Source organism: Microtus oregoni, unplaced genomic scaffold (genome assembly GCF_018167655.1).
Source record: "Microtus oregoni isolate MIOR12 unplaced genomic scaffold, Mior012 000012F_ref0000307, whole genome shotgun sequence".
NCBI lineage: Eukaryota > Metazoa > Chordata > Mammalia > Rodentia > Cricetidae > Microtus > Microtus oregoni.
Genome location: NW_024543071.1, coordinates 37,255,790 through 37,280,565, shown reverse-complemented (window position 1 = coordinate 37,280,565; position 24,776 = coordinate 37,255,790). Strand labels below are relative to the sequence as shown.

The 24,776-nt window shown below is 39.5% G+C and overlaps 1 protein-coding gene across 5 annotated transcripts in view; it reads left to right on the top strand.

Annotated features, from left to right (window-relative positions):
• The window catches only part of Trpm3 (transient receptor potential cation channel subfamily M member 3), an 804,706-nt gene that overhangs the window by 245,611 nt on the left and 534,319 nt on the right, over positions 1-24,776 (top strand). The window lies entirely within an intron of this gene.

Below are 24,776 nucleotides of genomic sequence, written 5' to 3'. Positions count from 1 at the left end.
CAAAGAACCACAGGCAGCCGAGAAATGCTAAAAATAGGATAGTCTTCCCCGGGGAAGAGCAGAACAATTGGTTATCCAAAGCCAAATAGTCAGCCCTGAAAGCATACATACAAGTAACAGTCTACTGACTAGGTTATGATTAGGAATGTGTATTTACATATACATATAGGCCTATTGCAACAATTAATGAAAAAAAACATGAATTTAGTATAGAGCATGGAAGGGTTGGAGGAAGAAACGGGATGTAATTCCATTAAAATCTCAGGAAAAAAAGACAATAAAAACACACAAATACTTCTCTGTATATGACTTATTGCATGGAGCTGTCATGGCAGGATGGCAGATTCCACACAATTTAAGAAAGCTCGTTGTGTCTGGAAGGCAAATGATTGGGATAAGTCCTCCGTTATCAGGAAAAACATAGATTTTCCTCACGTTATAAAGTGGAAATATAAAAATAAAAATGAAAAAAAATCACTGCATAAACTTGGTTGGAAATGAACGATTTGTAAGTAGTTAGATCTCCAAATAAGGGTAGTCCTGTCAATCTGACTAGATCATCACGAAGAAAATAGATATTCTAAGACTTTCATGACCAGTTTATTCTAGCAGCTTAGTTCTCATAGCACTGAACCAACCTTTAAATAGTATTTTTATTTTGCAACTGTAAGATCTAATGTGTGAGAAATTGAAGAGAAAGCCAGGACCTTGTTTTGAAAACCCATTAACCCTTTATTAAGTGTAATGGCCTGATTGAAATATCTCAACTAACGTCAAAACAGCAGAAATCTCAGTGTCTACAGAATTGGAGCATCTTATCGTAGTCTTTTCTTAAACACTGATAATTTCTCTGACAAAGCAGAGTTGGCCTAGGCTGTCTCAAACCACCTCAGAGCTACTTCTTACAGAGTCAGTAATAGGCGTGCCCACTCTACCTGCTTGCCCTCATATCCAACAAGATATTTACAGAAATTAATTTGACCTTGGGGTATCCTGTAATGGGTTCTCAAAAAAAAAAAAGGATAAAGTCATTATACTAGCATTTCTTTCAAGTATATAGCTTCACAAAGTATAGTCATCTTTCTTAAAATGGGGTCAAGCACTGAACAACATCCTATGAAGTGATATGTAGGTTAAATTCCTTTTCAGATGAACTTAATTTTAATACATTTGGAGAGGATATCTCTCTCTAAGAAACGTAGATGAATTCTCACCTTGCATTGTGCAATATAAAATCTATTATATTCTCCCAAGAAGGGGACTATTTCCAAAATGTCAGTTCAGCTAAGCCATTTTCTACAGTGATGAGCAAAGTCCCAGACACATTAAAGCCATGTGGCAGATTGTGCTGCTGTTGTCGAGAGAGCCACCAAAATTACTTCTGATTTTAGGAGGCAGATTTGATTAGAGAAGTCTCATTATGATTTTAAAATTTTGTTTCACAGACTATTTGTGGAAAAATTATTCTTCAAATGGAAAATTTCCCCAAAAGGAACTCTAGTACACTGTTTGACTCATATGGCACAGAATTGCTTCTAGGCCCCTGTGAATCCTGAAGCCCCTGGCAAAGTCAGCGTCCTGCCTTTTCAGAAAAAAAAAAAAACAAATAAACAAACAAAAAACCATGCAGGCTGAGTTTCTGGATACCTGGCGTCTCTAGTGACCATTCTGTTTTGTCATTTCCTTCTGCTCTGTAGGTTTTAATTTTCAGCAGTCAGTTTGTTCGGAATCACGTAAGGGATCCCAGTTCAATAACAAATAGTCAATCTTCCGTTTAGGCACAACATGCAATTGCATTTGGCACCAACTAAAGCTAAGCACAGACTAGAGTAGAAGCCTGGATGGGGTGGGGGCTCTTTTCTCTCTCTCAGAGGAGGTGAGGATGCCGCTTTGTGGCTTCAGTGTAGCATGGGGGCTGCTGAGCTCTTTCTGGGCATGGCGAGGCTTCTGGCTTTTCCTGGCTCCTTTAGCGTGAATTCTAGTTCTGTCAGCTGAAGGCTGATCTTCAGCTGAGCCTTTTACATGTCGCCCCCCCCTGCATGCATGCATGTTTACTGGGTCCAGTACCGTGACAACAGTATCCCCCTTTCTTCCTAAATGCACCAGAAAGGTCTGGAATATACAGACCAAGAAAAATCAGGGTTCAGTATCTTCTTTTTTTTTTAAATTAAGTTTACTCTGATGCCTGAAATTTTAATTAAGTAAAGTTTAAAACTATCCTCGAAAATATTTTTAAAAATTCAAATAAAATTTAATTTGGAGGGGCTGGAGCAATGGCTCAGCAGTTAAGATGACTGCTTTCAGAGGATGCAGGTTTTACTTCCTGGCACCCACGTAGTGGCTCACAAACCTCTGTAGCTCCAGGCCCAGGGGAATAAATGCCCTTTTTTGTTCTCTAAGGTATCTGGGCTGAATGCAGAGAGTACACAGACATACATGCAGGCAAAACACCTAAAAAAAAATAAGTAATTTTTTTGTTTAAGTAAATTTGGAGAATCTCAGTTCTATGGCAGCTGAAGAGTCACAGAGGAATAAAATAGGTTAATTACCTTTGTTCACAGAATGAACTCCTCTGGTGTAGGATGGGTATCTGCACCTGTTAGCAAAGAGCCAGCAGCAGATTGGAGTGACAAGAAGCTCATGACTGTGAAATGGATGTCACTGTGGAGTGTCTGTACCTTTTACTTACTTGTAAAAATATCTTAAATGGAATGGACCTCATACAATTGCTATTTTTTTCTTCAAATGATTATTAACATGTGGATAGGTGTCAGCCTCTATGGTCATTTTTGAAATTAGAATCTTCTTATTGCCAGGGCTATAAGAATTACACACTAAAGAAGATACACCCCTATCCCCAGTGGAAATTGCCTTGCATCTTTACGGTTAATGTTCTGTAAACGTCACATTCCCATCCTAGACCTGTTCACCTTTAAATGTCTTTGATGTGGACCACTTTAAAATCTGTTTAGATGGAAGTTTCGCTGGGTAACAACATGTGACGATGAATTTGAGCATAAAAATGAAATAGTTTCGTATCTCACAGGAGGAGGGTGATTATTTTGTTTTTACTTCATGTTTCACTTTTAAATTCTTGGGCAGATGTTCTACTCTATTTGGGAGGTTTTGTACTAACTACTGTGAGAAATAGTTACTACATTTCTACTTTCTGAAACAAAACATAGTGAATTTATGTACCTCTGTGCTATAGCATGCTTCCTTCTATTACATTTTAACTTGGGAAGCACAGATTTGCATACAAATGTCTCCTTAAAGCGTATCCTGTCAATATAAATACAAGCGAATACTGTAAATTAAACTATTGCTATTGCTGTGCTCGCCATGACAAATGATTATAGGTTTATAACAGTCTGCCAGACAACTGTGTGGTACAAAACATATCTAGAAGAACCTAAATCCCAAGTCCCACCAACCTGAAAAATGTCCTTATTCCAGGTTTAAGATTATGTCTCAGCTTAACATATGAAACTGTCTTTTCTCTGCAAGGGAAGGTTCATGGGAAGTTATCCTTTGTTCTTTTCTTTCTTTCTTCCTTCCTTTCTTTTCTCACTTCATACTTCCCTTTTTTTATCACCCCTTCCTTTGATTCTTTCTCATTGTGTCTTAACAATATTTCCTATTATGATACAAAATTAGTCTCCTTATAGCCTAAAAAATGCAAGATAAACAGAAACAAAAATATGATAAAAGTCTGTCAGATAACTATATGGCATTGTCAGGAGACAATAATCTTGTCCTTGGTGCAAAAGCTATGGAAACAAGAGATAACAATATAAACAAAAAAAATTTGGGATGTGCTTGAGAATATTTTATGGTATACAGAATATTAATTAGGTCTTCTTGAGTTGAGTATTTAAAAATAGAACAAAATAGGCTGACCCAATGCATGAACGACTTAAGACCCTGTTGTGGGAAAACTTGGGTACTCGTTTCATTCAAGAACCATGTTACACACCACAGCATATAATCAGCAATTGCCCTGCAAGATTTCCTATGCTTCTGCTATGGTGTTTGTGTTTTTCAATGCCACACATCTATATACTATGCCGTTGTGTGATTTCAAGATCTGTGTTGAAATCCTAATCCACTTTTTTCGTCTTTGGTTTCTGTCTCTGCTGAAGATGTAGCTGTTCGCCAGCGGTAGACACATCAGACCCTGTCAACGTTTCCTTCGGGGAACCTCCCCTCAGGCCTTTACTCCCTGCCTTGCGTCCACTAAGGTCACCCCAACACTGACCCATCACGTGCTGCCCTGCTTTTGTCTCCTGTCCCTGCTATTAGTGAATCTTCACTTGCACACTTCCAGTTCATTCTCCTGTCTGCTGACGAGCCTTGGGGTCTCTTCCATGCGCTGAAACTCTCAGGACTGCATTGGCTCGGGTTCTTTCCTCCTTGGCTCTTCAACTGCTCAACTTGATAGGAAAAAGTTTAGAATTAAATAACACTATCACAGAGCCACACACATCTAGTCTGATTATTGCAAAGGAATCATTTATGTTCTCTTCGTGCAACCTTAAGCTCCCTTCTGCAGAAGCCACTGGGACTTGCTTTTTCTTCTCTCACAGTCTTGCCTTCCCTCATTCCCACAGGTATTGCAAGACGGCTACAGTCTGGAGGGAACTGTTCTGTATCTTTGGTTATGCAGTTTTGTTTATCATTTCTTTCCTCCCAGTCCCTTTGCCTCCTGCCTGCAGGGAATTCTGTCTGCTATCCTCTCCTTATTCCTGTGTGAAAACACTTAGCCTCCCAGTCCTTTACAGTAGAACTATCTCTTCCCCCTAGCTCACCAAGCAGGATTAGCCCCCCCACTCTGACAACAGAACAATCAACCTTGTTTATATACCTTCTCTCTCTCTCTCTCTCTCTCTCTCTCTCTCTCTCTCTCTTTCTCTCAGCCCTGTCGCTTCTGTTGCACCACAGGTATTTGTGGATCCCAGCTGATGGTTGACTCTTCACATCAGCCTCTCCTTACCCTTGAACCAGCATTTCTCTTCTGCTTTCCTCCCCTTACCGACTACCTGTCTCTTACCCTTAGAGAAAGCAGCAGAATGTTCAATTCCATTAGAACTTTCTCTTCGGAGACACAGTAAAAGAAAACTACTCCTGTATTTGTTAAGATGGTGGTGTGGTTTGGATGTGACATGTCCTCTGCAGGCTACTGTGTTTGAACTCTTGATACCTGGGTAGTGGTGTGCCTGTTTGGAAGGTTGTGGAACTTTTTTTATGAGCTATGTTTTTCTCCACTCACCTCCCTTCCTCCTCCCTCCCCTTCTACTCCCCAATGATCCCTACACTCCCAATTTACTCCTAAGATCTTGTCTTTTTCTACTTCCCATTTAGATTAGATCCATGTATGTCTGTCTTAGGGTACTCTTTGTTGTCTAGGTTCTCTGGGGTTGTGAATTGTAGGCTGGGTTTTCTTTGCTTTCTGTTTAAAAGCCACTTATGAGTGAGTATATATTATATTTGTCTTTGGGTCTGGGTTACCACACTCAATATAATGTTTTCTAGATCCACCCATTTGCATTCAAATTTCAAGATGTCATTTTTTCTGCTGTGTAGGACTCCATTGTGTCAATGTACCACATTTTCTTTATCCATTCTTCAGAAGAAGGGCATTTAGTTTTTTCTCTATGTTCTGACTATTACAAATAATGCTGCTATGAACATAGTTGAGCACATGTCCTTGTGGTATAATTGAGCATCCTTTGGGTATCTAGCCAAAATAGTAATACTGGGTCTTGAGGTAGTTTGTTTCCTAATTTTCTAAGAAATCACCATACTGATTTCCAAGGCAGCTGTATCAGTTTACACTCCCACCAGCAATGAAGGAGTGTTCCCTTTACCCCACATCTTTTCCAGTATAAGTTGTCATCAGTGTTTTTGATCTTGGCCTTCTGACAGGTGTAAGATGGAACCTCAGAGTTGTTTTGATGTGCATGTCTCTGCTGGTTAAGGATGTTGAACATTTCCTTAAGTGTCTTTCAGACCTTTGAGATTTATCTGTTGAGAGTTCTCTGTTTAGGTCAGAATCCCATTTTTATTAGATTATTTGTTTTTTTGATGACCAGTTTCATGAGTTTTATGTATATTTTAGAGATCAGCCTTCTGTCCGATGCAGGGTTTGTGAAGCTCTTTTCCCATTCTGTAGGCTGCCATTTTGTCTTGTTGACGGTGTCCTTTGCTTTACAGAAGCTTTTCAGTTTCCGGAGTTCCCATTTTAATTATTTATATTAATTGTTTCTCTCAGTGTTTGTGCTCTTGGGGTTATATTTAGGAAGTGGTCTCCTATACCAATGCATTCAGGTGTATTTCCCACTTTCTACTCTATGAGGTTCAGTATGGTTAATTTTATGCTGAGGTCTTTGATCCATTTGGACATGAGTTTTGTGCATGGTAATCACAAACCTAAACTTTTATACCTGAAAAACAATCAGCTCTATTCCCCACTCATCAATAGATATTTTTATAACAGGAGACTGAAGCCAGAAATGGGTACAAGGGCTTAATCATTACCTTTGGTCATCAACCAGTCCTAGTTAAGAAAATCACATCAGCTAATGACAATTGGGATGCTTTGTTCTTGTTGTCTGACATTAACAAGTTCCTCATTCAACTTTGTGCCTTTCTAGGTTGTCTTCTTGGGGTTTTTCTCTCAAAGCTATTTGGCCAAAACATCTTAGTCTAACTTTAAGTTATTTTCAAAGCTTTTGTTTCAGCAATGATGCACTCTGAAATCTGTGAATGCATCTCCTAGTATTAAGGCTAAAAGAATTTAAGCTAGCTGGGCTACTGGGACTCAGCTGTTTTGCTTAATCATTGACCTAAGCCATAGACTATGTGTCTCCTTAATAGAAACTCATGTGTTCTAGCTGTGCAACACTTCCTTATTTTTTATCATCAAAACTCTATTTAAACTAGCATTATTATTATTAGACAGTACAGCTTAGGAAGAAATCATCTTCATAATAATCCACAGGAAAAATGCCCAGTAGAAGGGGATGTTTCTATGAGATAAACACTATATTTCAGGCAATGAGGATCTCCCCACATCTATTCACACCATACCAGATACCAGAGGATGATGACAACAGCAAACGTGAAAAGGCACCACAGAAACAAGAGACATTCTGAAGCCTGTGGTCTCAGGACCTCCCCTGTCTGAGATTCACTTATGAAGGATTTTCCTCCAGATGGTCTGACACCCTGAAGTCAACTGTCATCTGCTGTTCCTCTGACATGGCAACCGGCATTTCTGTCTTTAGTTTTTGTCTAGATAGCTTGCCCATTGGTGAGAGTGGTGTATTGAAGTCTCCCATTCCCACTGTGTGAGGGACAATATGTGGTTTAAGTTGTAATCATGTTTCTTCCCATGTGTTTTAGTCATCGATTTTAAGAATTGAAATGCCATATTGGTGGATTTTTCCTTTGATGGAATATCTTCCCCTTCTCTTTTGATTAGTTTTGGCTTGAAGTCTATTTTGTCAATAGTTACACTGACTTGCTTCTTCTTCAGTTCATATGCTGGGAATATCTTTTCACAACCTTTTACACTGAAGCAATATCTGTCCTTCATGTTGATGTGTTTTTCTTTTATAAAGTAGAAAGATGGATCATGTTTTGGCTTCCATTCTGGTAGTCTGTGGCTTTTTATTGGGGAATTGGGACCATTGATTTTGAGAAATGTCAATGATCAATGATTTGTATCTCTGTGTATTTTTCTTCTTCCATTTCCAAAATGAAATCCATCGACCTACAACATCAATGAAGAATCAAATATGACTATATTACCTTAAAATGGACTGTTCTTGAAGAACAGTTTTCCATGGGATTTCCTAAGGATCACCCATTCCTTTATCTATCTTTGACCAGTACATCTTCTGTCTGTTGAATATCCATAGCATTAGCTTCTAGTGAGCTCCCTTTGTAGGATGGACTGTTCCGTCTCCTTCATAACAGAGCAGATTGGGGAGGGGAGCTATTCGTAACTTTGATGAAAGTGTAGTTCTGAGGACAGCTTTGGACATACAAATGTTTCCCTTGGAAAGTTTATTGCTTAGGAGAGTTTGCTTTTAGAGGATTTCTGATGTGAGAAAGCACACCCCACAGGTCACAAATGTGCAAAAATCAGTCAGGACTTATTATCACAGACGCATGCAATCTCTCTCTCTCTCTCTCTCTCTCTCTCTCTCTCTCTCTCTCTCACACACACACACACACACACACACACACACACTCACACACACACAGGTACTTAGGTATCTGTTCCTCAGCTGACCGCAGTCCTTGCCTCATACAGGCTGCCGTTCATTTCTGCTCATGTCCTTTCATATTCATGATTTTGTTGATTAGAGGTAATGAAAGTTAACAGGAGAGGGAGGCATACTCCAAGGAAAAGCTAGAAATCAGACTGACACTCCCTCTTCTCCTTTCAGTTACACCCTTTCCCTACTACTGCCTTGGCCTTCCCTCCCAAGTGTGGTGTGGTGACTGAATTCAGAGAGGTCAGGTGGTGTAGGATCTGCCCAGGTTTACTCTCTCCTGCTAAGAAGCAAAAGGAGTAAAACTAGGTGTCGAAGGAAGAGAGCATACAGGTTATATATTTAGAAAGTCATTGCCATATGCATACTTAGAAAAACTTGCCAGGTGACTAAAAAAAATTAAAAATGCAACAGTGTAGCTAAATATCATGTAACATGTTGATGGGTGGTAGCTCTTGATTTAATCTGCTTTTCTTACTAGTAACATTTTCTTAATAGTAACACTGAAAAATTAATATGTATAGTGTTTTGTCTGCATGTACGTCTGTGTGATACATTTGTGACTAATGCCTATGGTGGCCAGAAGAGAGCCCTGAGTCTCTAGAACTGTCGTAAGAACTGGTTCTGTAGTAAGAAATGTGGGTGCTGGGAATCGAACCTGTGTCCTTTGGAAGAACAGTAAATGCTTTTAGCCACTGAGCCATTTCTCCATCCTCTCATTCCATTGATATCTTTTGGAAGGTATCTTTTGTATCGTCTCTGAGGGTGTGGCAGCTGTTCCTCCTTTTAGTGAGGGGCGTCATAATACACTTCCCTTTAGCTTCAGCACAAAATGGTCGTTTAACTATGTAATGTATGTAACTGTGTTCGTGCTAAAGACTAAAGTTTTATCCTCTCCCACTACATTCTGTCCTCCATCTTTGCCTTTTAAGTCTGCAACTTGCCCTCAAGTTTCATGGGACACATGTCTGCATGTATGCAGACCTAGATTCAATACCCAGCCATCCTACCTGCAAAAAGTTAGCATCTACTCAAGGAATAGAAAAAGTCTTTGGAATGTATCATTTGCACCCACAGCCAGCAGCCTCTGCTTCTCAGAATCATGGAAGCTTCTCGATCAGGTTTTTAGGCTAACTTTTCCATGAACTAACTAGAAGAGTGAAACCAAGTGTTGAGATGTGTGAACTGATGGGGCATTTATATTCAAACCATAAACAAGTATTATTCTCATTCATTCGCTCATGTGTTCTTAAAATGTAGCATGCATTTTTGAAACACCAGAGAAAATATTGCAAATAAAAGTGTCTTCATGCCCACTGGTCTTGAGAAATTCACATGAGGAGAAAATAATTCAAATAATTGTTTAAGTTATATGACATATTTTGCTTGCTTCAAATTTTGACAACTTGATCATCATGGATTTAATTTTGGAGACCAACTTCATTATTTCTTTGTGTACAATACAATGAGTTTCTGGAACAAGCTGAAGTATGTGAAACCACAATTGTAGAAAGAAAAAAAAAAAAAGAGTAAGAAAACTGGTTGACACAGGCACTCACAGATTTTCACAAGCTAGTAAAACTGGCCAATCTGACACACTTCTGTGTAACCATTTCAAATGATTAAAAGAAAAAAGTATACTCAGAGAACAGGTTGAATCGGCTTTTGGAAAACTGTCTTTAACTGCAGTGGCTGTCTAGCCTGCTGCTAAAGAGATGAAAATCTTTTGGAATGCTGGTCATGAGACTGCCTGACCTCCTGCCTCCTGAGTTCTCCAGGTCTGCTCTGTCAGGAGCTGCCCTGCAACCCTTTGTCTTTAAAATTGTAAATGGTTCTCAGTGGACCCTTTCCCTCTCTCTTCTCTTCCTTCTTCCCCTTTATTTTTCCTCTCTTCTTCTCTGTGTCCCCCTCACAGCCCTGCATCTTCCCACACAAAGGCCTGTAGCTGCTCTGAGTGTTCCTTCCTTCCTGATGTTATCTCTCATCAGACCATCCCATATACTATGGTCCTCAGTGAGCATCTAATGCATGATTCCAATGTCACCTTTGAGGATTAAAGTTGCTTTTACCTGTCTGGTGCTTTGTTATAGCTCTTTAGCATAAATGTAGGATGTTTGCAACTTTATCTCCGCTACTACCTCTTATATTTGACTTTCTGACTCGTATCAATTACTCCGGAAGTCACATTTTGGACATGAACTGTTCAGATGAATGTCTCCAAGCCTCGGTGCCTGCTCTATGAGATGTGAGGGATTCCTCCTTCGAATACTAACCCATGGTATCGCTTCCTCTTTTTGTTGCTGTAGCATCTGATACACACACATCTGTACCTTAGAGCCTAAAACACATTCTTAGGACAAACTGTTTCCTTTTTTAGGGCCAACATTCAAGTCTAAACCCTTTCCACTATCTCCTGAGAACCATATCCCAATACATCATAGCTGTCAAAAGATGATTGGAGAATAAAAATGTATAATTGAACAAACAAAATATATGAAGAAAAATATGGCTCTAGAAATTTTTTAATTAAAATTCAAATAATTTCCTGAAACAATCTACTTAATTTATTTCCATTTTTGAATTTTCTGCATTCTTGCTAAGTACATATTTCAGCTATTACTATGTGAATAATGTATATCCACTGTTAGATAAGAAAACAATACAACACAGAGAACAGAAACTACTCTGTGTGGCTATGTGCTTCCTCACAGTAGTCTAATGCCATGTCCCAGTAGTTTTTGTGAACGTCAGTTGCTATTCTATGGTAGACATGGGACATGAAATCACAAGTATGATATTTTATTAGAACTAACCTTTTTCTAATCTTCCATTCAGTGACTTCCTTTCTAATTAAATCACTTTAAAAGGTCCTCTGTTATCTGCAGAAATTCAATAATGAGGATAGAATAAACTTAGGTTTGCCTGACTCTTACACAATGTTTTAAATGATTGAGAACCTTCTCTTGGAATAGTCTGTCTTTAGCAACTTTCTTACGTCTAAGCCTTTTCCTTAAAGTAACCTGTGTCTACAGTTGCATTACTACAAGTTCCTCTGTTCACTTCTTCCTTCACATAGTACCTGATTCTCAGCATGTTCCCTGTCTTGATTCTGTACTGAAGCTGTTCTTTTTCAGTCACACATTTAGAGAGATGTCAACCCATCAATGCTCTAATATTCTCCATAAAGCTGAGGGCATCTTCAAGAACCTGAGCAGAAGGTCAAGTTGGTGTTTCATAATTCTTTGGGATTTTAGGCCTTTGAGTCTGATCAAGTTTCCCTCTTCAAATGCACACATATACTTGCAAATTTTAACTAAAAGTTTAGTGTGTCCTAGGTACATAAAATACACTCCCCTTGTCCTTAGAGCCATGGGGCTTAGATAGTTGAGTACGATTTGGATGTCCCCTAGTGAAGGGTGTTGTGTTAGAGCATTGAGAGCAAACCGAAGTGAGAGATGGAGAAGGGCATAGGTCCATGAAACACAATCTATGAAAACTAATGGAAGGTTATTTACAAGATAAGTAATGGCACATGTGAAATTAATTTGTTTCATTTGTTTGATAGAGAACCGTGATGTAGTTTTGCAAATGCTTCAAAGAAGTTATTGAGATTGAGAGTCACTTATGAGATCAGTGACAAGGCACTAATACACCACTCTTGATCAGGCTAAGTTTATTTACATTGACTATTGAGGAATAGAAAACCTTCTTACACTGTATCAGGTTTGATTATGACTAAATTAATTTTTTTTAAAAAAACTGGTTATAACTTGTAGGTTAGATTAGGAGGCCAGAAAGTTGTTGGGCATTACACTGGGTTCTACAAAGAAAACAAAGATGGTTTACAGGTTATAGCTTTATAGATAGCTTGAGAAAGACACATTTACTCTGGATACTGCTGAGGTCCAATTGAGATGGGAAAGAACAAAGAGAATTTTTATTTATTTATTTATTAAAGATTTCTGCCTCCCATTTCCCTCCCCCTTCCCCAATCAAGTCCCCCTCCCTCGTCAGCCCAAAGAGCAATCAGGGTTCCCTGCCCTGTGGAAAGTCCAAGGACCACCCACCTCCATCCAGGTCTAGTAAGGTGAGCATCCAAACTGCCTAGGCTCCCACAAAGCCAGTACGTGCAATAGGATCAAAAACCCATTGCCTTTGTTCTTGAGTTCTCAGTAGTCCTCATTGTCCACTATGTTCAGCGAGTCCGGTTTTATCCCAGGCTTTTTCAGACCCAGGCCAGCTGGCCTTGGTGAGTTCCCCATAGAACATCCCCATTGTCTCAGTGTGTGGATGCACCCCTCACGGTCCTGAGTTCCTTGTTCGTGCTCTCTCTCCTTCTGCTCCTGATTTGGACCTTGAGATTTCAGTCCAGTGCTCCAATGTGGGTCTCTGTCTCTGTCTCCTTTCATCACCTGATGGAGGTTAATATTCAGGAGGATGCCTATATGTTTTTCTTTGGGTTCACCTTCTTATTTAGCTTCTCTAGGATCACGAATTATAGGCTCAATGTCCTTTAATAAAGAACAAAGCGAGATCTGAGAAAACCTGAGAAGACAAATTTGAACAGGCTTTGAAAACAGGCTGGATTTAAGCAAGTGGAAAGCAGGTTTCTTAGGATTTCTAATGCTGTGATGAAACATCATGACCAAAGCAACTTGGGGAGGAACACATTTACAAAGTCTTACTCTTCCATACCACTGTTCATCATGAAAGGACATCAGGACATAAGCTCAAGCAGGGTAGGAAGCTAAGTACAGATGCCATGAAGGGGTGCTGCTTACTGGCTTACTTGCCATGATTTGCTCTGCTCGCTTTCTTAAAGGATCCAGGACCACCAGCCCAAGGGTGCACCCCACACACAATGGGTTGGGTCCTTCACATCAATCACTAATTAAGAAAATGCCCTACAGCCTTCTCTCTAGTGACTCTAGTTTGTTTCAAGTTGACATAAAACCAGCCAGTACAGCAGGTATGGGTGCTGTTTTAGATACTATGCAGTGGAGATTAAAAAAAAAAAAAGCACTGTGGACTGAGAGTAAAAATATGTAGCATGTGTCAAATCGGTGTGAGTTCGCAGATCGATTCCCCGCACTGAAAAAAAAATACATTTTAAAAAGTAGTAAAAGATTAGCAAAGATAATTAATATTCTGGGGTTGAGGCAAACATCTCATGCCAAGCAAACACAAAGTCTGAAATGGCAGAGCATGTTCTGAATTCAACATTCACCAGGTACTCAGCGCTTCATAGGTGCAAGGAAAAGAGAAACAAATGATATATGGTACCATAGTAGAAAAATACAAATAATTTTAGAATATGACAAAGTGCTTGATCAAAAAGTTGGTGAGAAAAATTACAATTTCCCTGTGAATTGCAAGTAAATGGACCAAGCATCTTTCATTTAAAAAGTGACTTGAGCCAATGCGGGGTAAACTATTCAGATATCTTGAGGTAGAATGCTCCAGAGAATGTGTTGCAAAGCAAACGTCATTGGCTGTGTTCAGGAATAGCACACACATTAACATAGTTGGGCAGGTCTTTGGGAGAGCAGTAGAAGACACAAGGAGAAGGAGGCACATGGCAGACCTGGAGGTGGAATTGAGTACGATGGAAGTTTGTGGACTTGCTGGCTTCTTTGGTGGACACCTCTGAACCCTCCCTAGCTCCGTGCTGTGTGCTGTCTCCCAGGGAATCTGCAGTCAGTGCTCGGCTTTCCCTGCCAGGGATGAGGTAATTCATCGACATGTATGCCTGCAGATGGTCTCTATAATATTTCAAAATTTTATTCAGCCTCATAAATCTCTGGAATGGAGATGACTTTAATAAGCTTCAGAAAGCGAGGCAGCCATCTTTCAAGTTGTTAAATGTTCCCTGTTGAATCATACCTATGTTGCATTCGACAGAGCAGGTGTGAGTTGTTCTTTCCTGAAAATAATTTTTACCCCACAGATATTCAAAGAAATTTATTTGAGGGAAAGAAGGCATATATAGAGTGACTGTCCTGATAGATAAAAGAGAATGTTTATAAGCTTTATATATATAACATAAAACTCAGATGTGTATTGTATCTTTGCAAATATTGAAAACAATATGTTAATCTTTTCATTTCCTTTTCTAATTAACATACATAGAACAGCCATGACTTTCCATATAATTTTGTGTATTCTAAGAATCGATAGAAATGTATGGTTGTGATTTCAGGGTATATTAGTGGCTTTCTATGACCCATACTATACTCATAATACTTTCTCTAATCCTTAAATTATCTCTGTATTGGTTGGATAGGAGGAACACACACTCATTTATGTATATCTACATATACATATATACATACAGATTATTGACTCACAGTTGTAGCGGCTAAGAGGTCTTGTGATCCACTATTGTTAAGTCAGAGACTCTGAGACCTATAGTACAAATTCCAGCCTGTTGTGTAGGCTTGGCAGTGACAAGTACTTTGGCCGTAACCAGGGCAGGATCTTAGTTCATGCAGTCAGGCAGCCCATGAAGCCCCTTTTCCTCTGCCTTTTTCTTTTATTCAGCCTTTAGATGATCTGGGTGATGTCTGTCCACACCAAGGAGGGTTACCCACATCAATAAGTCTACAAAATCAGATGGTACATGCATCTTACCAGCCACCTTCACAAATTATTTTAGCCATTTACATGAGCTTCCATTAGCAAGCTGATGCCACCATAGGCCCCGTAGTAAAAGGGATGTCTATTCATTTTGTAGAGAAGCCTCTGAGGCCAATGGAGATTAAATAATTCTGTTCACTCTATGCTGCCTAATCGTTGTGTAATTACAGCATCACCTATGTGATTTTGACTTACTCGATTGTCTTTAACTTTTCTTCAGACTTTGAAAGTATATAACTAGAGTCCAGTAGAAGGAACAAATGGTTACCACATTAAGAAGTACGAGGTGCCTGAATTTGCTAGATAGGACATCCTAGACTGATTTAAATGCTATGGAACTAAAAGTCCTGTATTTATATACTAGTCTTGCCCCTTACAAATGACATAACTTTGATGAAATTATTTTTAGTTTGAAGCCTTTAGTCCCAGTTTATGAAATGAGGATTATAGTATCTGCATTGCAGGGAAACTTAAATAAGGATGTCTTTTGGATTGCACAAGACTTTAGCTTTTGTCAGCTGAATATTTTTATATTCAACAAACATATCTATATTTTGAATTAATAGCCAAAGATATGTCACGACATTGAGGTTGCACAGAATATCTTACAATCTGATGTTATAATTAGGTTTTCAACAAGAAATGCACATTATCCATGTCTCGTGGTAAGTTGTACTAACCTCATTTCACCCAGGCAAGTGTTCTGCAGTGTCAAATACAGACATTTTTGACAATCTGTCCTTTTAGCTGTTAAATAATTTAATTATTTCAGTTTCAACAATCTGTCTGTGTGCTCTTCAGTTTGTGTCTTCTCTTCCTAAATTACTTGATTCCCCACACCTACTAAAGAACAACTAAAAACAGCATCTCTTCTACTCGGTGGATTTTTGTTGTTGTTGTTGTTGTTGTAATTACTTAGCATTGTTTGCATCAGAGAGTCAGCGCAAGTCTATAATCTTTATTTCTTTGGAATGTGCAAAAGCAGCTTTAAGTTAGCAAAACACTGCGGCTAGTAGTGTGCTGAATAACTGAACTTTAATCAGGGTTTTTAGTGTCTACAGTGTATTTAGAATACAAAGTCAGAATAGCTCGCCCTGGATTGAGGACTTAGTTGGTCTTATTACTGCTAATCAGATTACCTACGTCATTTGTTTACTCTCGCCCTTCCCTTGTGAAAGAGAACACAATGCTAAGTATATATTTAGGTAGTAGCTGGGATTAAAAGTGTTAGACATGACCATTCTTTCAAGTTGAGGGCCTCTATCCTTTAAAATTTTTCAAAATAAAGCCATACTTTTGGAGGTGTTTAGACAGCAGTATAGTCACATTTGTGGTAATTTGCTTCTCATTCTTTGTAAGTTGTGAGACTTTGGTATTTATTTAGTAAAAATATTCCTTGCCTTCAGAACCGTAACATTTGTTAGCTCAGCAAACCAAAATGTTCCCTCCGCATTGTGTAGGTGTTATGCTTTTGGTTGATAATTTACTGTTATTCATTTCCAACCAGTGTTTGGGAAATAAATGTAGACTTTTAAAAAGTCAGGATGTGTTAGTGTGAATAACTAGAAACAGGTAAGGTTTCACTCATCCATGCTTTCAGAGTGAAAGCAGAAGAGAAGCCTCCGAATATATGGTAACGTGTGCTTCCTGGAAATGATACTGGGTCTTGATATTCCAACTCTACGGTAGCTGCTATGACCAGGCTGAAGGCCGAAAGCATTATCAAGTTGTTCTCATAAGGGTACCCATTCTTACATTGAGTATTCAAGCTTTTCTAAACTCCTTTACAAATACTAAACATTCTTCTTCTAGAATTTGAAAGTTTTTGGAAGAATAAATGTCTTGTTGTTTCATATTAAAAATAAGCCTGCAACTCTCTTGAAAGTCCTGAAGAATACTTATATTTTGTTTTCCAAAATACAGTTGTGATAATGAAAAATGCAAACACATTTTATCTTACTCATAACATAAAAGCATTTAATAAAATCATTATGTGGAGTTATATTTGCTGTAGTTTAGTAGCAATAAGTTCTTACTTAAAACATTAAAAATTATGCCTGAGGGGCTAAGGAGATAGTCAGTCACCAGAATACACCCAGTGTTCACCTCTCTCACGCATGTACACATATACATACACACATACACACATATACACACACACAGGGGAGGCATGGATATATATATGTAGGTAGGTAAGTAGATACATAGATAATAGATAGATAGATAGATACATGCATACATGCATGAGAGAATTAATCAAGAGAACAAAAATTAGATTTCGTTTTCATATAGAGGAAAAGTTGGTATTTACTGACGAGAAAAAGGCACCTAATTCAGTGATAAGCCTATATACCCGTTAACTAAAAGTTGCCTCCAGTAGTTTCCTACTTTTTATGTAAAAGGGTGAAGGTCTGTAGAGCTAAGCACACATGGTTATGGCTGACAACTTAGCAATTAAGGAAGCAAGCCCTGACTTCAGAAGTCATTGTCAACCACCATGCTGTTTGCTTTTCTAAAATTCCTATTGTACTAGAAACTACTGCGAATCCAGTCAGTATACCGTCTGTCCAGCACTCGCTGGGCATCAGCCTTTCCAAAAGTTCTACTAAGTAACAGGATTCTGGTGAGGTTATGTTTTAAGTGCTCTGACATCGGAACAGATGCACTTTTTGAGCAAGCTTTGTCTTATAGGACATGGATGCTCAACAGATATACTCCAAGCATTTCCTTTACTTGAATTTTTAATATACTTGGACTAGGAAATAATTATAGGTCTAAACAGTTACAGATATTAAACTTCCAAATAAAAGTTTAACCACTAGTGTGCCAAGCTATGCTTGGTTCCAGAGTCTTTTCAACGTGCTTAAAATGCTCTGAAGTTTTGACAATGGTTTCCTCCTACCAGTCAGGTTTCCTTCTAACAGCTTGGCAGACACTCGTCCTTGGTCTTCTGTTGTTGGGATAAAGTGAAGTTGGAACTCCCTTCTTAGACATGGGAAGTTGGACAGTTAGAAGTGATTAAACTATTTCATAAAAGGAGTCCTTGGCTTTTGTCTACCTACTCAGAATGACATATTAAAAAATATTAGAGAACAAATTCCGAGAATAACAGCAAAGAGATCTCACTTCTGGAGTAGCATGGTCTCCGTGTTTATTGGGGGATGTGGAAAGTTGCTTCGGTTAAATTCTGCTGAAGGAGGAGGCCAGCTGGATTTTATTACATCGATATATTTTTTGGTCTGGTGCCAGGAGAACTTTGCTAACCTGCAAAACAATAATATCCAAGTTTTCTTTAAGTGGAAAAAATATTGCAGATCAATTAATGTGACCATTTCATTTCAGATAGGAGACTGAACTGAGTCTAGACTTTTAACTCCCAGTGGGATTTACAGTACAGCCCCGCGCTTTGTGCTTTGCCTCCCTGCCTCTGGATGATCGTAGTGTTTGTTCTAGAAGTATCTTTACATTATCTTTACAAATTCCTACTTTAAATATTATACACGAGTTTAGATGTTATAAGTAGCAAATGTGATGAGGTCAGGGATTTAAAGTATGAGTGGTTATTTGAAGGAACAGTTCAAAACTAAAGGCTTTCGGTATAGACCCAAATTGAATTGCTTTATGTGGTTAACTCTGGGATCTAAACTACATTTTCAGTGTATGAAGCTTGAACTTTGCCATGGAAATGCCTTAAAAATTTATTCTCACAGGACCAAAAGTAAATAAATAAATAAACCAAGAGAGAAAGAAAATCTTTCCTGCTTTTATTTTAACAGAGCCCCGCTTCTTCAGGATGGCAATAGACACTTCAAGTTGCAAAACACTTAAGAGATTTCCAAGGAAATGTCTTAAATTAGATCATCTGTGCCAAGTCAGCTTGCTATACTGCAGGGGAAAAACGAAGGTGCAAACCATACATGTTGGCTCACATCTTGTGGACATAGAATTCATTTCCCCACTGGAAATCAGCTTTTATATTTGTGGGTGTAAGCCTACTCTTTGACGGCTGAACCATCTTTCCAGTGAAATCATCTTTTAAAGCATGGCTTTCCAGGGAAGATCCTTAAGGCCACGTGTCTCGCCCTGTGGCCAGGAGTCAGGCACCTAGATCAAAAGTCAGGATTTCCCTGATTCTGCTTTGGCTCAGCTGTAATTACTCAGAGAAAAGAGTTAGGTTAGAGTGAGCAGGGGTGTGTCCCAAGACATCAACGTTAAGTTAGTCTAGGTATTTGTAAGATAACATTTTCATATTGTCCTTAAAATTAATGTGTCACTTACTGGAATAGTATTGGTTCAGCTTAACACCTAATTAACAGAAAAGAGGAATTAAGACAGAATGCTCCATGCATCAAACACTATTCCTAATACCTAAGCAGAAGGCATTACCATGATGCTCTTATGGAACTACTTTTCTTGGGCTCAGTGGGACAGACAGTGTTGACCACAGTCTATTGGCACTGTCAACTCACAGAGTGTTACAAAGAAAGTGAACTTGCACATGGATGCTACCCTGGCTGTATTTCTTGTGGCTATTGGCTCCTGGGGATCCTTTTTAGTTCTCTAAGCTGAGCATTATGCTGACTTTATTTACCAGTCACCTTGTCAGTTCATACTTTCAGTCACGTAAACCCATAGTTGTTATTCTTCTGGCAAGCTCAGTGTCCTGTTCACGTGTAAGGATGAATGCACATAGTCATTCATTAGCTACTCCAACCACTGCCCTTAAGGGGAAAAGACCTAATACAGCCGGGTAAGCACCTCGTCAATGCTCCTGATGACTCAACCTTGTTGGGCAGTGATAAAGCTAGTCCCGCTGTGGTGAGCAGATCAACATGAGGACAAACCGTGTTTGCTTCTCTCCCACTGGATCTCTTTTCTGTTTGTCAGTGTGTTGAAATATTAACAGGCTGAAATTCATAAATAAAAGTAAAATTTTTACATATTTATGCTATTTTCACCGAATGCTAATAATCCAGTTAAATGAAATACAAAGCTTTTTTAAAAAATTAAAAGCTGTATTTCCACACCTAAAGATTTCTTTGGGTTGGATGCATTTTAGTGACTGATTTATTCACAAGTAATAATTCTGCAGAAGCTTTTCAGGTCATTGCATCTTAAGAGGTGACATTCAGTGCCCTTCCTGAGGACCCATGGCATATAACTTCCATAGAGAGTTGGCTTTTAGCAGTGAACTTGACTGGAAAAATAAGCAGTAAATCTAAGAATCCTTCCCCTTGCAGTTTCTTTCAAAGCAAGTTTGGGGTGATAAAATCTTACTGACAATAAATTCACAGTTTTACATGTGACAAAGGACATGTAATTCTGTTTATTTACGATTTGTTTCTGGATTTCTAAAGCCCCCATTATCATGAAATCAGCTATGACATAGATTTATGGAAAAACAAGCTGCAGTTCCTCTGTGCATTCTGAGACAGAAAGACAGGTGCATCATACACTTTTCGTAATGTGCAATCTTCACTTGTTGATGAACAAGTCTTGTTGTTGAAGAATCACAGAGACTTCAAACAACAGCCCAGCAAATGCCTCTGTCTAAACAGAAACCCTGTATTTGATTCTTTCTTCACTTGGAGCACAGTCTGTGTTCATACAGAATCCCCTTCCTTTTCTTTGTAAATTCATAATATCCCTTCATCAGTATTTATGGAAAGTAGTTAACATCCTAGAGATGCCCAAGACTGTTTTCTGTGTTTCTAATGTCTTAAACAATTCAAAGAATATCACCTTGAATGTGCTGCTTGACTGATGTAAGCACACTGCAGGATGCATTTCTAGTAGTAAAACTGCTAAGTCCTTAGGTCAATACCTTATTTTGTTGCTGGTAATGATGACCAATATGCCATTTCTAGCACATGTATCAAGTCACACTCCTACTAGACGTAGAAGAAGATCAAAAAATTCTTCAATTATGTATATCAAATGTTTAGATCTTTGCCCATCTGTTGAATCATTTTCTTGGCAAGTTGGCAGCAGATTGACCTGTAGGCAAGCCTGTGCGGACATTTGCTTGATTGGTGGTTAATGTGGAAGGGACCCAGCCCAAGACATTATGGGAAATGCCATCACTGGGCAGGTGGTGCTGGGAGGTATGAGAACTCACATGAGTGTGAGCTTGAGGAAGAAAGCGCTAAGCAATGTTCTTCTGTGGCCTCTGCTTTGGTGCCTGCCTTGACTTCCTGCCTTGCCTTGCCTTCCCTTCATGAAGGAATGGAAAGCTGTAAGATGAAATGAACCCTTCCCTCTCTAATTTGCTTTTGGTCAGAATGTTCTATTACAGCAATAGAAAACAAACACACAGAGACAGAAACCAGACCAGTTTGTGAGATAATGCAGTGACAGATGTGGCCATGTTATTTTGAGACGGACTTTGGAACTTTGGACTTGAATAGCCCCCCCCCCCCCCCCCCCAGTGCTTAGAACTCGATGGGCTTAGAGATGTGGGAATTTAGAAGATAGGAATGTTGAAAACCATGCAAATGATTGAAGCCTGGCTTGTGATGTTTGGAAGAGAAGTTTGACAGTCTCTAAAAGATTCTATCAGGACGAAGTGAATTGTATTTTGAATTACATATATGTGGTTTCTGGCCATCTGTGGCTGAAGGGTTGACTGGGTAACAGGAGACCAGAACCACTAACGTGAAACCTTTACTGTGACAACTGAGCTATTTGCCTGTGGCTGAAAGACCAGCAGCAGTGATTAAGAAGAGACCAATATTGTTGAGGTGAAACCTTCTGGGATGGTTTCCTCCCGAATCAGCACACAGCTGTTGTCCAGAAAGGGGGTGGGGATGGTAAAGCCTGCATCTTAAGCTAGTTAGCCCAACTTGGGAATGTGTAAGAGCCTCTCATTTGGTTGGTGGTGGTTTTGGCAGCCTGAGAGATGCATGGTTTGAAGAGGTCACGGAGAGACCCTGAGGCTTGGTACCACACCACGAGAGGCCATTGGAGACAGTCCAGTCTCAGCTGCACTGGAAATACGAAGATTAAAGGAGTCATGGAATGATGTTGAGCACCATGTGACAGGTCAGAGCCGCTGAAGAGAGCCCCAGGGGAGGCTGTTCTTGAAAGTACAACCCAGGTAAACAGACGGCCTCAAAAGTCTGGAGATGGCAGAACCGGTCTGAACACAGGAGACAATCTGTATGTATTGTGCACGGCAGAGCCAGAGAAGTACTAATGCCTAAGCTCTCTGGAGCCCAGAACTCCGTGGGTGAATCGCAGGCACCTGTCACTGAGTGTTAGACCATTGGAGAGGAAGCATGTGCTACCCTGGGAGGGAGTGTGTGCTACTGTGAGCAGGGAGCGCTTGCTACTATGAGAGGAGGCAGGGCATGTACTACCAGGAGAGGGGGTGTGTGCTACTACAGGAAGGAGCACTTGCTACTGAGAGAGGGAGTGTGGACTAGCTATCATGAAAGGGAATGTGTGCCACCGTGGGAGGAACGTGTGCTATGGTGAGAAGGAGCCTCTGCTACCCCGACCGAGGGTGTGCTGGCTAGATTTCTTGGCATAGGTTCCTCAGTGAGATGCCTCTTGATTTGTATAATTTTTGTCAAGATAGAGATAAAAGGGTAGCTATTTCTAGAACCCTAGAAAATGAAATGATGGTAAAGGTGCAAGCGATTAGGGCCCCCTGTGTGGCCTTTGTACCCTGCTGCTTCTCCAAGCAGAGTAAGGAGCCCGCAGCCCTTCCGGGGTGATGTCTTCAGCTGACAACAGATGTAGCTATTTCTTCAGTCTGGTTCGTGATTGGAGCACTTCAAACAGGCTGAATTCCAAAATGCTGTCTTAACCTGATTTCCCTTCTGACTGGAGATTGGTTACAAGGACCCCTCAGTGTCCAGCCTGGATCCCTTGAGAGTTGGTTCACATCTGCACTGGACTTGAGGAAGTTCCTCAGGCCGGGTCTCTGTGAGGACAAGGAGAAGAATTGGATTGCCGTTAATATTTTCTTAGCATGTTCCTATTTTAGTACTTTGATGGAGGAGGGGAAGGGGGAAGATTTAGTGGCTAGAACATATATTTTCCATAAATATTAAAAAGAAATCGTTACCCAGACAATACTTCGGATGTATTTTATGTGATACACATATGGAATTTCTGTTTCAAAGGTGCCAAGGTTTATTTTTAACACACAGCTATTTAAAGAAGGATCAAATTAACCCATGCTTTCCCAGACCCTTTAAAACCTTGTAGTTGCTTCTAAGCTTTCCTGTTTTCAAAAAATACAGCTCAGGGTTATGGTATATATATTTCCTTTTCTTAAACTCAACATTTGCTTTGTATTGCTAACTGGAGAAACCCAGATCAACAACAACAACAACAAAAACCTCTATTCCCCCCCCCCAAATAAAAAATCAGACCTGTGAGTGCTTTGGAAGTGTCTGAAACTAATGGGGAATTTTGTGATGTATTTGGCAGTTACTGACTTTTGAACATGATAAATATCCGTCATTTTTCAGAAGGCAGTGGTCAACTTGTGTGCATGACGAGGAGGTCACACCTCAGGCCAATCCTTCTCTCTACCGTTTTTCTTCCAACAGATTATTACTCAGTACAAGAATGAGTCTAATTCTTTCTTTATTTATATGTGAAGTGTTTATAAACCTGGGATTTGTAGATAACAAATAGCCCCGAGCCTTATTAACTGTATGACTTTCGACAAGATATTAACAGGGTCTGTAAAACAAGAATGATGTAAATGGTTCTCAGCAGGTCTAAATGAGGTCATGTGAGTAGCAAACTTTGAAAGGTGCCTGGCACAGAAGACTGCAATAATTGTGCACATATGCTCATTATTTTCATAATTATTGTTTATAATAAGTTGTGAACTCCTGAAAGGCAGGAAATCAGTTTGCTCGATTTTTTTTTGTACAGCAATTAGAGGCAGTGATTTGTATGAGATAGTATTTGAGCAAATATTTGTTCAATGAGGACATATTAATAAATTATGAAAGGCTGCAAGTTGTTATGATCTTCAGAAAAAAAAACTTTTTTTTTCAAGCTGCTGAGCAAATGGGTATTGTTGTTACCACAGGGTCTCTGCACTTGGTCAGGCTTCCAGTTTCCTGATGACTTAGCAAAATAATTGAGAAAGCCCACACATACAGTTGATAAGAAAGTAATTTCTTTAGAAGAGATACCGTGAAGTGGGTCTTCTGTAAGCAAGCAGCAGGCTCAAGCAAGAGGGTTCCAGAGCCCTTGGCTCTTTTCCCTGGTTCCTGGGGGGGAGAGGATTAATCTCCATGAGCAAGGAAGAGATAGATTGCAGCAGGCTGTTTTCTTTAGGGCCAGCAAGCAGCTCCAAAATTAAGACATGGAGACTTCTTATTAGTTATGAATGCTCATCACTCTTATCCTAGCTCTTATTTTAATCTGTTTCTCTTTAGCTACATTTTGTCTTGGGGATTTTATTTTTCTGTGTGTCCTAATTCCACTGGTTCTCATGTCTGGCTGACTGGTGGCTGCCTGGCTTCTGACCCTTGATTTGTCTCTCTCTTTTCCCCTCACTCTCTCTTCTCTCTTCTCTTTGCCTGCCAGTCCCAGGGCTATCCCTTTTCTGCCTAGCAATAGGCTATTCAGCTTTTTGTTAGACCAATCAGGTGAGGAAGGCAGGGTAAAACAGCAGCACATCTTTACATAATTAAACAAATGCAACATAAACAAATGTAACACATCTTTGCATCATTATCAAAGGCAGAAGAAACAAAAGTAACATACAGCTACATTTACACAGTTAAAGTAATATTCCACAGCATAAACAAAGGCAGTGCATCTTTACATCGTCAAATATTCAACAACAATGGATCCTTCCCTTACCCTTGCAGAGGTGGGTTGTTA